Here is a 9,851-nt window from a genome sequence, read left to right on the forward strand (position 1 = left end):
TTCTTATTCCAAAGGCCGCTTTTAGAACCCGTGATGGTCATTTCGAATTTCTTGTCATGTCATTTGGGCTGACAAATGCACTAGCTACTTTCATGGACCTTATGAACATTTTCTTCAAGCCTTATCTTGATTTATTCGTCATTGTGTTTATTGATGACATTTTGGTGTATTCATGTAGCGAGACTAATCATATAGAACATCTCAGAATAGTGTTGTAGACACTTCAGGATCGTGAACTTTATATAAAATTTTCAAAGTGTGAATTTTGGCTTAAGTCAGCGGCGTTTTTAGGCCACGTAGTTTCAGGGGAAGGTCCGAAAGTTGATTCTCAAAAAATTGATGCCGTGAAGAATTGGCTCAGAACCACCTCAGTATCTGATATAAAAAGTTTTTTGGGTCTGGTAGGCTATTACAGACATCTCGTAGAGGGATTTTCCTCTATCTCAGGTCCATTGACTATATTGACTCAGAAAAAGAATAAATTCCAATGGTCAGATGCATGTGAACAAAGTTTTGAAGAGTTGAAGAAGAGGTTGATTTCTGCTCCAGCTTTAATGCTACCCGAAGGAACCGAAGGGTTCGTGGTTTATTGTGGCTCTTCAGGAATTGGTATTGGATGTTTCCTAATGCAGCATGGTAAGGTTGTAGCTTATGCATCCAGTCCGCTTAAGGCTCATGAAAGAATTACCCGACTAATGACTTGGAATTGGCAGTTGTGGTCTTCGCACTTAAGATATGGAATCATTATTTGTATGGAGTGCATGTTCATATTTTCACAGACCATAAGAGTCTTCAATATATTTTCAAGAAAAGGGAGTTGAATCTTAGACAGAGAAGATGACTCGAATTGCTTAAGGATTATGATGTTGATATTCTCTATCACCCAGGGAAGGTGAATGTAGTAGCCGATGCTCTGAGTTGGCTATCCATGGGAAGTTTAGCTCACGTTGAGGCAGATAAGAGAATTATGACAAAGGAAGTTCACCGCTTAAAAAACCTAGGATTTTGACTCTTAGACTCCAAAGATGGTGGAGTTGTTATTTAAAGCAAGGTGCATTCCTCCTTAGTGGCTGAAGTAAAGGAGAAACAATTTAATGATCCATTTTTACTGCAGATAGGGGATTCACAAGCATAAGACAACGTCTTTAGAAACAAGGGGCAGGTGATGGTGTCTTGAGGTACCAAGGCAGATTATGTGTTCCAGATGTAGATGGGCTTAGAGAGCGAATTATGTCAGAAGCTCACAATTCCCGGTATTCCATCCATCTAGGTTCCACGAAGATGTATCATAACCTTAAGGAGATTTATTGATGGATTGATATGAAAAAGAATGTAGCAGATTTTGAGGCGCTAAGTGTCCCAATTGTCAGCAAGTGAAAGCCGAGCGCTAGAGGCTTGGTGGTTTGGCCTAGAATATTGATATTCCTATATTGAAATGGGTGATGATAAACATAGACTGTATAACAGGTCTACCTCGCTCATCGCGAAGACATGACTCGATTTGGGTGATTGTGGACCGACTTGATAAGTCAACGCAGTTTTTGCCAGTCAAGACCACAGATTCAGCAGAAGACTATGCCAAATTGTATATTCATGAAATTATTAGATTGCATGGGACCCCAGTGTCCATTATTTCAGATCGTGGCACTCAGTTCACAGCAAACTTTTGAAAATCTTTTCAGAAAGGATTGAGTACCAAGGTAAACCTCAGTACAGCTTCTGAACCTCAGGCAGATGGCCAGGCAGAGCATACTATTCAGACTCTTGAGGACATGTGAGGGCCTGTGTTCTAGACTTTAAAGGTAATCGGGATGATCATTTGCCACTGATTGAGTTTTCTTATAATAACAGTTATCATGCTAGTATCAAGATGGCACCGTTTGAAGCTCTATATGGGCGAAGGTGTACATCACCCATTGGTTGGTTTGAAGCTAGTGAAGTAGAGTTGTTGTCACGACCCATTGTAGGATCGTGTGGGCACTTACCATTCCCACCTCGGTGGTTGAACCCTTAACCCAAAATAAGAATCATTTGCAAGTAAGGACCGAGATTCATTAATCTTCAAATATAACATAATCAAAATCTGAAAATCAAACTATATTTATAAATAACTTAGCAGAAATGTTTACAACAATTTAATAAATCTGACTTCTTTCCCATGACCTGGTCTAGACTAGTACAAGAGCGACTATGATCGAAGTCTAAATACGATAATGAATATAAAGACTCAACCTCCATCTAGGAATGAGAATGATGGAGGCCTTCAGGATAGGCACTGTGCATCTTCAGGAAAACTCTAATCAATCAATATCCTGAAAAACTCTACACCCCGAAAGGAATGTAGCAAGAGTAGTATCAATACAACACTAGTACTGGTAAGTATCATAGGCTGACAATGGTTAGAATAACATAACGGTAATAGAATTACAAATAGGTATGGTAGGAAAAAATTAGTCAACAGTACACATCACCTACCACTCGTCTCATCAATATAAGGTTCTTATTCCATTAACTCTTCCTTAGATATCCATTTGCTTAACCATATTATCGCTCACCTTATAGCTCATCTTACATACAATAGACAATTATGCTCAAGTATCACCAGTCAACTATTGTTAACACCTAATTTTTTACCTTCATAATTTACTTTAATTACACAGAGTCCTTGGAAAATAAATAAAATAAGTTATGCGCCTTAAAGGGTTTAAATAAGTTTTATAAAATTTCTCAGAACAATATTTTGCTCCTTTAAATTAATGAAAGGTTTTTCATGACATCACAAAGTTGTTTAGAAATTAATTGGCATTTTATGACATTTATAAGATACTTATTAGATTTAATCAAAGAGAAAGGGGCATTTTGTCTTAAGATAATAATTATTATTTAATTGTTAAAATTTTCAAAAATCAAAATTAGCAAACAATTTATTCCCTTTAATCCATGGATTGAGTAATTTAAATAATTAACCATTTCACCCTTTAATCTTTAGTTTTTTGCATGATTGTGTGTTTTGTCAAAATTTATGTATAATTATCTATAAATATTTTAATTAGCTAATTAAGTGGTCCTTATTGCAAATTGAGGTTTAAATTATTTTGTTATGGCCACAAATAATTTGACCAGTTCATGGTTCAAGGAAATTGGGTCAATTTTGTAAAATTAACCTTTTAATTGCCTTGATTGGAATAACCAAATTCATTGGATTAAATTAATCAAGGTCATTAATTCAATTTAATTTTTAAACTTGCTAATTAGGCCAAATATAGCCATAGTTGAAATGACCGGCTAAATTAGAATCAATTAAGGCCAAATTTGGCCATAATTGAAATAATTAGTTGGATCAAAATCCATTAAGGCCATGTTCGTAATTTTAGGCCCATTAACACAATTTGGTCAATTATTAAACTACTTTAATAAAATGATTATGTCTTAATTTTTTCTATAACTAAAATTTCATCAATTTTGATCTTTATTTAATTATTTATCTTTTATGTGTACCAGGTATACATACATATACACCAAGCATACACACACACACACACACACACACACACACACACACACACACACATATATATATATATATATATATATATATATAGGTATACACTTAGTGTATATCTAATGGGCCCCTTTTATTCCCATTTCCTTTTTCAGAAAAAAAAAAAAAAAACATAACTGGTGCATGCAACTTTTATATGTCTATTATGGTGAAAACATTTAATGTTTCACTCGAATTCGTGACTGTTAAATCCAAACATGGTAATGAATCGTATTTCTTGCTTTATTTTTACTTTATTATTCTGTGATTTACAGGTATTGTTATTGTATCTTGCTTGATTTCCATTGGTTGGGTTTGAAAAGGTTGGATCGAACCGAACAAGGTTTAGATCTGGTCGTTCATACGTTTGAGGAGTCTTTTGAGACATTGATCTGACTTGAAGGTTTATTTTTTAGAGATTATGTTTGTCCCACATCGTTTGTTTGAAACTTTAGACGATTTTTGGGATTCTATAAATAGAACCCCAACCCCCTTTACAAAAACAAGTTTGGAAAAAGTGAAAAAAGAGGCTTTAGGAGAGAAAGTCTGAGTTTTGAAGGCAAAAAATTTTGAAAGAGTTTTCAGAGGTTAAGAAAAATTGGAGAAATTCAAAGAAAGGCTGAAAAACTTCGAATTTTAAGCCTTTATATGTAAAATTTTAAGACTTCACTAGTTTGAGGTCTTTTTTGAGTTTAAAATTTTTATTTTTCCTCTTTTGCTTGAGTCTGTGTGGCCAAGTTGTGGGTTTTGGAAGCACATAAGGTGTTCAAATTCATTTTTTGACCAAGGCTGCACTGTAAAAAGGTAACATCTATCCTATTTATTCATTTTATTTATTGCCTAATAGTTAGTCTATATGATAATAGCTTATTGATGTTAGTTGGTTGCTGCTTTGCCTATGGTTCATTTAAATTAATGTATTGCTTGGGTACTGTTAAGATGCATTAGTTTGTCTTGGATGTGGTGGTTACTTCCTTTATTTTCAAAAGCACATGTTAGACATTAATAAGAGTTTTTTGAGGTAGACTGAGTGTGTATGCTCAAATAATGCATTGCTTGCTTAAATATGGTTGGACTAGATTTCATGTATTATGTTAGATGTTGAGGGTTCCCACCTTTGCTGTCCAATGCTTAAATCTGATAAGGATATGATCACATAAGTCATGATAGTAATTTGATGAACTTTTAAGTTAATACAAATCCTGTTGAATATAGTAGAATATTAAAGTACTGTGTACCTATTTGAAGTATTTGAGGCAACTGTTTTTTTTTTTTTTTTTTGAATAAGAATATGACATTCTGGTTTACTAAATCTGTTCTTTTATGGGCCTGCACACTTGTTTAATGTCAACTAAGTGACATGAGTTATGATTGGACAAAAAAACATAGAAAGGGTCATGATCAAAGACGGAGTCAAAGGATGCACCTTCAAAATTAAAATTTAAAAATCCCGAGACAATTACAAGAAATTACGAGTTATTTACTTTCACAAACGTGATTTGAAAAGAAGATACATATCCCGCACGGTCTAACTCAAAAAATTTGTTAATTAAAAATGACGTATGAATTACGGCTCATTTTGACCGCATTTTTTCACATTTTTAAATATTGCTCGGATGTATATCAATATTGGGCTCGTTTTGAAGCTCGTATTTTAAAACGACGTATTATAATTTTATTTTGTCAAAATATTATTTTACGAGGGGCGTATTAGACTAATTAACCTAAAACTATATAAAAACTATGCTACATTTTTATAAAAAATAAGAAGGGGATTTTATCCTTTTGTACCTTTGTTGGTACTATTTGGATAAGGTCTTTTTGGGAGAAAAAGTACGGCCAAGTGGCCTATTTTTTTCCATAGAATTCTAAACGCTTAGTTGGATGATCTTGAAAATTTGAATAAAGATTTTTGGGGGGGAAAGTACGGCCAAGTGGCCAATTTGTCCATAGAATTCTAATTGCTTAGTTGGATAATTTTTGAAAATTTGAATAAAGATTTTGGGGGAAAAAGTTATGGCCACATGGCCTATTTTTGTCCATGAAATTCTAAATTGGCTTGCCTACAAATAGAAAGGATGGACATTAAGAAAAGGAGATTTTTGTGTGTGTGTGTGTGGGGGGGGGGGGGGGGGGGGGGGGGAGGGGGACGTTTTTGAGAGAAAAAAAAAAGAAAAAAGAGAAAACAAAAGGTTCAAATTTGGCATCCTAAAAGCTAAAGTTTAATTTATATATTCAAAGCTTAGCAACAAAAGATACAAATATAAGATATACATATAGAAAAAGAGAAAAAAAAATAAAAGAAAAAGGGATTTAAAGATTTGTGAAGTGTTTGGTGCTTGAAGTAGATTGAACCAATCCTCATTTTGATCTTTAGGTTTCCCCATCAAAAGGTAACCTCTCATTCTATCCTTTATTTCGTTTCTAGTTATGATTGTATATTTATTATGATACTTGTGTTAGTTAGAAATAATTATTTGCTAGCTTAGTCTTATTTAATGATTAAGTGAATATTATGTGAATTTGATACCATTTGAAAAAATGAAAATAAATTAGAAGTTTTATTTAGACAATGTTAAGTGATTTTAGTCTAGTTAATTGATATCCTTTATTTCATTTCTAGTTTTTTTTTTTTTTAGTTTCATTTCTAGTTATGATTATATATTTATTATGATATTTGTGTTAGTTAAAAATAATTTTTTGCTAGCTTATTCTTGCTTGATGATTAAGTGGATGTTATGTGAATTTGATACCATTTGAAACAATGAAAATAAATTAGAAGTTTGATTTAGACAATGTTAAGTGATTTTAGGTTAGTCAAATTGATAAAAATAAGAAAAAAATTCCATCATTTATTTCATTTTAAGTTATGATTATATATTGTTTATGATGCTTGTGTAGTTGAAAAGGATTAGGTGCTAGCCTAACTTTGTTTACATGATTAAGTGAGTATCCTCTAGATTTATTACTATTTGAAAAAATGAAAATAAATTAGAAGTTAATTTAGACAACGTTAAGTGATTTTAGGTTAGTTAAATTGATAACCATAAGAAAAAGAGACTGATATTCTGTATACCCTGTTCCCCTATTATGTATCCCTATTCGATATTTATCAATGTTGTATATATTAGGGCAAACGGAACGTCTTAACGGTACCTGCATCCTTCAAACGATAGTATACTTTAGTTGATATATTGATTACATGATATATATGTTATACCCCATTTAAACGGGTTAAAGTAGAATACAACATATTGGTGATTCCTATTTGTTTATTTTAAGGAGTCGTCACCTAATTAGTTTATGGGTGAATTAGGACACCTAAATACTAACTAAGGCCAAGTCAAACTAAACCTCTGTTAATGGTCTGCTTAATCAGCGTGATTCTAGGTAAGGGTTCTAGTTATCCTAAAGAGAAGGGGTTAGGCATCCTTTAGAATCCGTTAACTACGGTTATCTGGTCAAACTTAGGTTAATTAATTAAGGCTAAAAATGCAAATGTAGCATTTAGATTTTAAGAAAAATGACTTGTAAATGTTGCTAAAGTTTTGAAGGAAAATATAATAATGTTATTTAAAATAAGGCTTATAAATATGGCTAAGGCTTTAAATAAAAAGGCTATTCAAAATAAGATATGTAGAACAATTCGCATAAAAGGGAGACTTCAAATGCTATTTAAAATAAACTTATAAATATTGTTATGGCTTTAAATAATAACACTATATAAAATAAGACTTATAAGTATTGCTAAGGCTTTAAATAATAATGCTATTTAAAATAAGATTTACAAAATATAATAATTTGCATATAAGTAGAAGAAAATGCGGGTTTGTGCAGCGTTTTAATGAATGTTTGAAACAACTCAAATGGCGAGGTATTAATTGATTTTTGCGGTTTAGGAGTATAAACAAAATAAAAAATAGCTAATGTGAGTTACCTTTATCCCTTTTATTATCTTTTATGAACTATGCTTAATTAGAGCAATGCGTAATTAAATCAAACTTGCAATACTTAAATTTATATATATATATATATATATATATATATATATATATATATATATATATATATATATATATATATATATATATATATATATATATATATATATATTTTTTTTTTTTATTATTTTTTTTTTATTTTTTTTTTTTGCATATCCACGGTACATCAAATCTCTAAGGTGATAAATAAACAAAGAGTAATTCTCTAATTCAAAGCACGTATTCTCATTATTGAAAATCAATGATTCTAGTAAAGGTAAATATTATGAATGATGTAAATAATTTTAAGATAAATATTATAGATAATGTAAATAATTTTAGGATAAATATTATAGATAATGTAAATTAAAAAAATGAAGCCCACGGAATTAACTACTGGTTTCCTTTAGATTAACTACCCTTTATACTAAAACTATCCATACTAATTCCCCTATAATTCATCTAAGCTAAGTAAAACAAAAATAAGAGGAATTGTTAGTCAAACAATCAAATACACAAAGATAGTAAAATGGCGGAAATATAAAGAAGTTCAAATGGGCTTGGCCCATTTTAGGATGCTGCGATCTGTTTGCTATTGGGCTTCGGCCCAGTAAATTTCTTTATATATTGCTGCGGGTATGGGCTGGACACGAGAAAGATGCTTCGTTGGGCTTTAGGCCAACACCGAATGCGGAAGACAACGAGTCCCTCAGACTCGTACGCGATGGTCATGCATAAAATGAAAGGAAAAGGATTAGTATCTAATCAATGAATAAAGTTAAACATGTAAAATATAAATTCAAAACGGATCAGGATGATGACAAAAAGGGGAACAAGAAAGTAGGAGTAGCATTTTTCTTTTTCATTTTTAAGCGTATGAAATGGTGACTGACTTTTGAACTATAATTAGCATGATAACTATGGAATCTTTTCCGTTATGACATATTAAGTAAACCAAGAAGAAGATAAGAATAGCTTATACAGAATCGAGAAGTTGAAAGGTTGTGATCATATAAGTCCAAAGTTAGAATCCTTTCCCTTATTTCTTCTTTAAAGAAAAACAAACTGGATTCATAACCATTCCCTTTGCTTTCCCACAACAGATTTTAGTACTTGAAACATATTTCAACAGGACAGTCCATTTTAATAAACATTTCACTTAAACTAAATCTAGATGACATTTCAATTTTTTGGGGGAAAAAGTGACAAATCACTTTTAAAATGTCAATGCGATAAATAAACTAATGCAGGTTTTCAGTAAAACAGAGATAGCATATTTCAAATTCGATTTTAACCCTACTGGTTTAAAACTCTCTTTTTTTTTTATTCCACTAGAGAAGTGCTTACAATATAATGGTTTGAAGTTCTTAACCTTCCTTTGGAAACAACACTTGAGATTCAAAGAAAGCCAGTTGACATTCACATTCTTTTGGAGAAAAACAAGACAAGTGTGAATTAGTTTTAGGCTAACATAATTCCTTCTTCAACATCAAACTCCAACTTTAGATATTGTAATTAGCTCCAATCAGAACACAAAAAGAAATATGAGAACTTTAGGTTAGGCACCCATAACACTCAAAGGAAATCGAACCATACTTATGATTTTAAGATCAAAAGAATGACATACCCCACACATAAAGACCTTCCAGAAAAAAAAAAAAAAAAAAAAAAGAGGGCAGGGACAACCATTGGGTATTTAAATCCTCATGTAAAAGGAAACAAGAGACCAAATATAAGACATTATTAAACAAGTTTAAACCATACATGCACATCAGGATTCGTAAAATCATATAAACACCTTAAAGAAGTGTTTCAAAACTATTGAAGCCTAATGTAGCATCTAATTATCCTGACGTATTTGAATTCTTGATTTTAACCCGAATCGAAAACTATGTGAAGGAGCGCCATTCAAGAGAATCCAGAACAGATCATAACTCGAAATAGTTATTTTTCACATATTTCATATTAGTAAAAAGGGTAGAAATTATATATTCCTCATGTATCCTAGCGAACAATGACCCAAAGAATTGTACTAACCAACACATAAACTCTCTACACAACTGTTAATTCGAATTCAGTCACAACAAGATTAAACAGCTAACTCGACAATTCTATAAGTTAAAGTAAGCCATTACTAATCCCTAAATTAATCCTTTTGCGCATAGAACAAAGAAACTGAAAAATGACTACTTACACAGTTATGATTAAATAGCGAATACTTGAACTTAGACACCTAATTTATAACTACGTTCTCACATCCATATTTACCCAAACCTATCAGAACTGAAACTAAGTCATCTTAACAGTTAGCCACCAAACCAATGCGCACA

The sequence above is a fragment of the Lycium barbarum genome, chromosome 8 (genome assembly GCF_019175385.1).
Source record: "Lycium barbarum isolate Lr01 chromosome 8, ASM1917538v2, whole genome shotgun sequence".
Classification (NCBI taxonomy): domain Eukaryota; kingdom Viridiplantae; phylum Streptophyta; class Magnoliopsida; order Solanales; family Solanaceae; genus Lycium; species Lycium barbarum.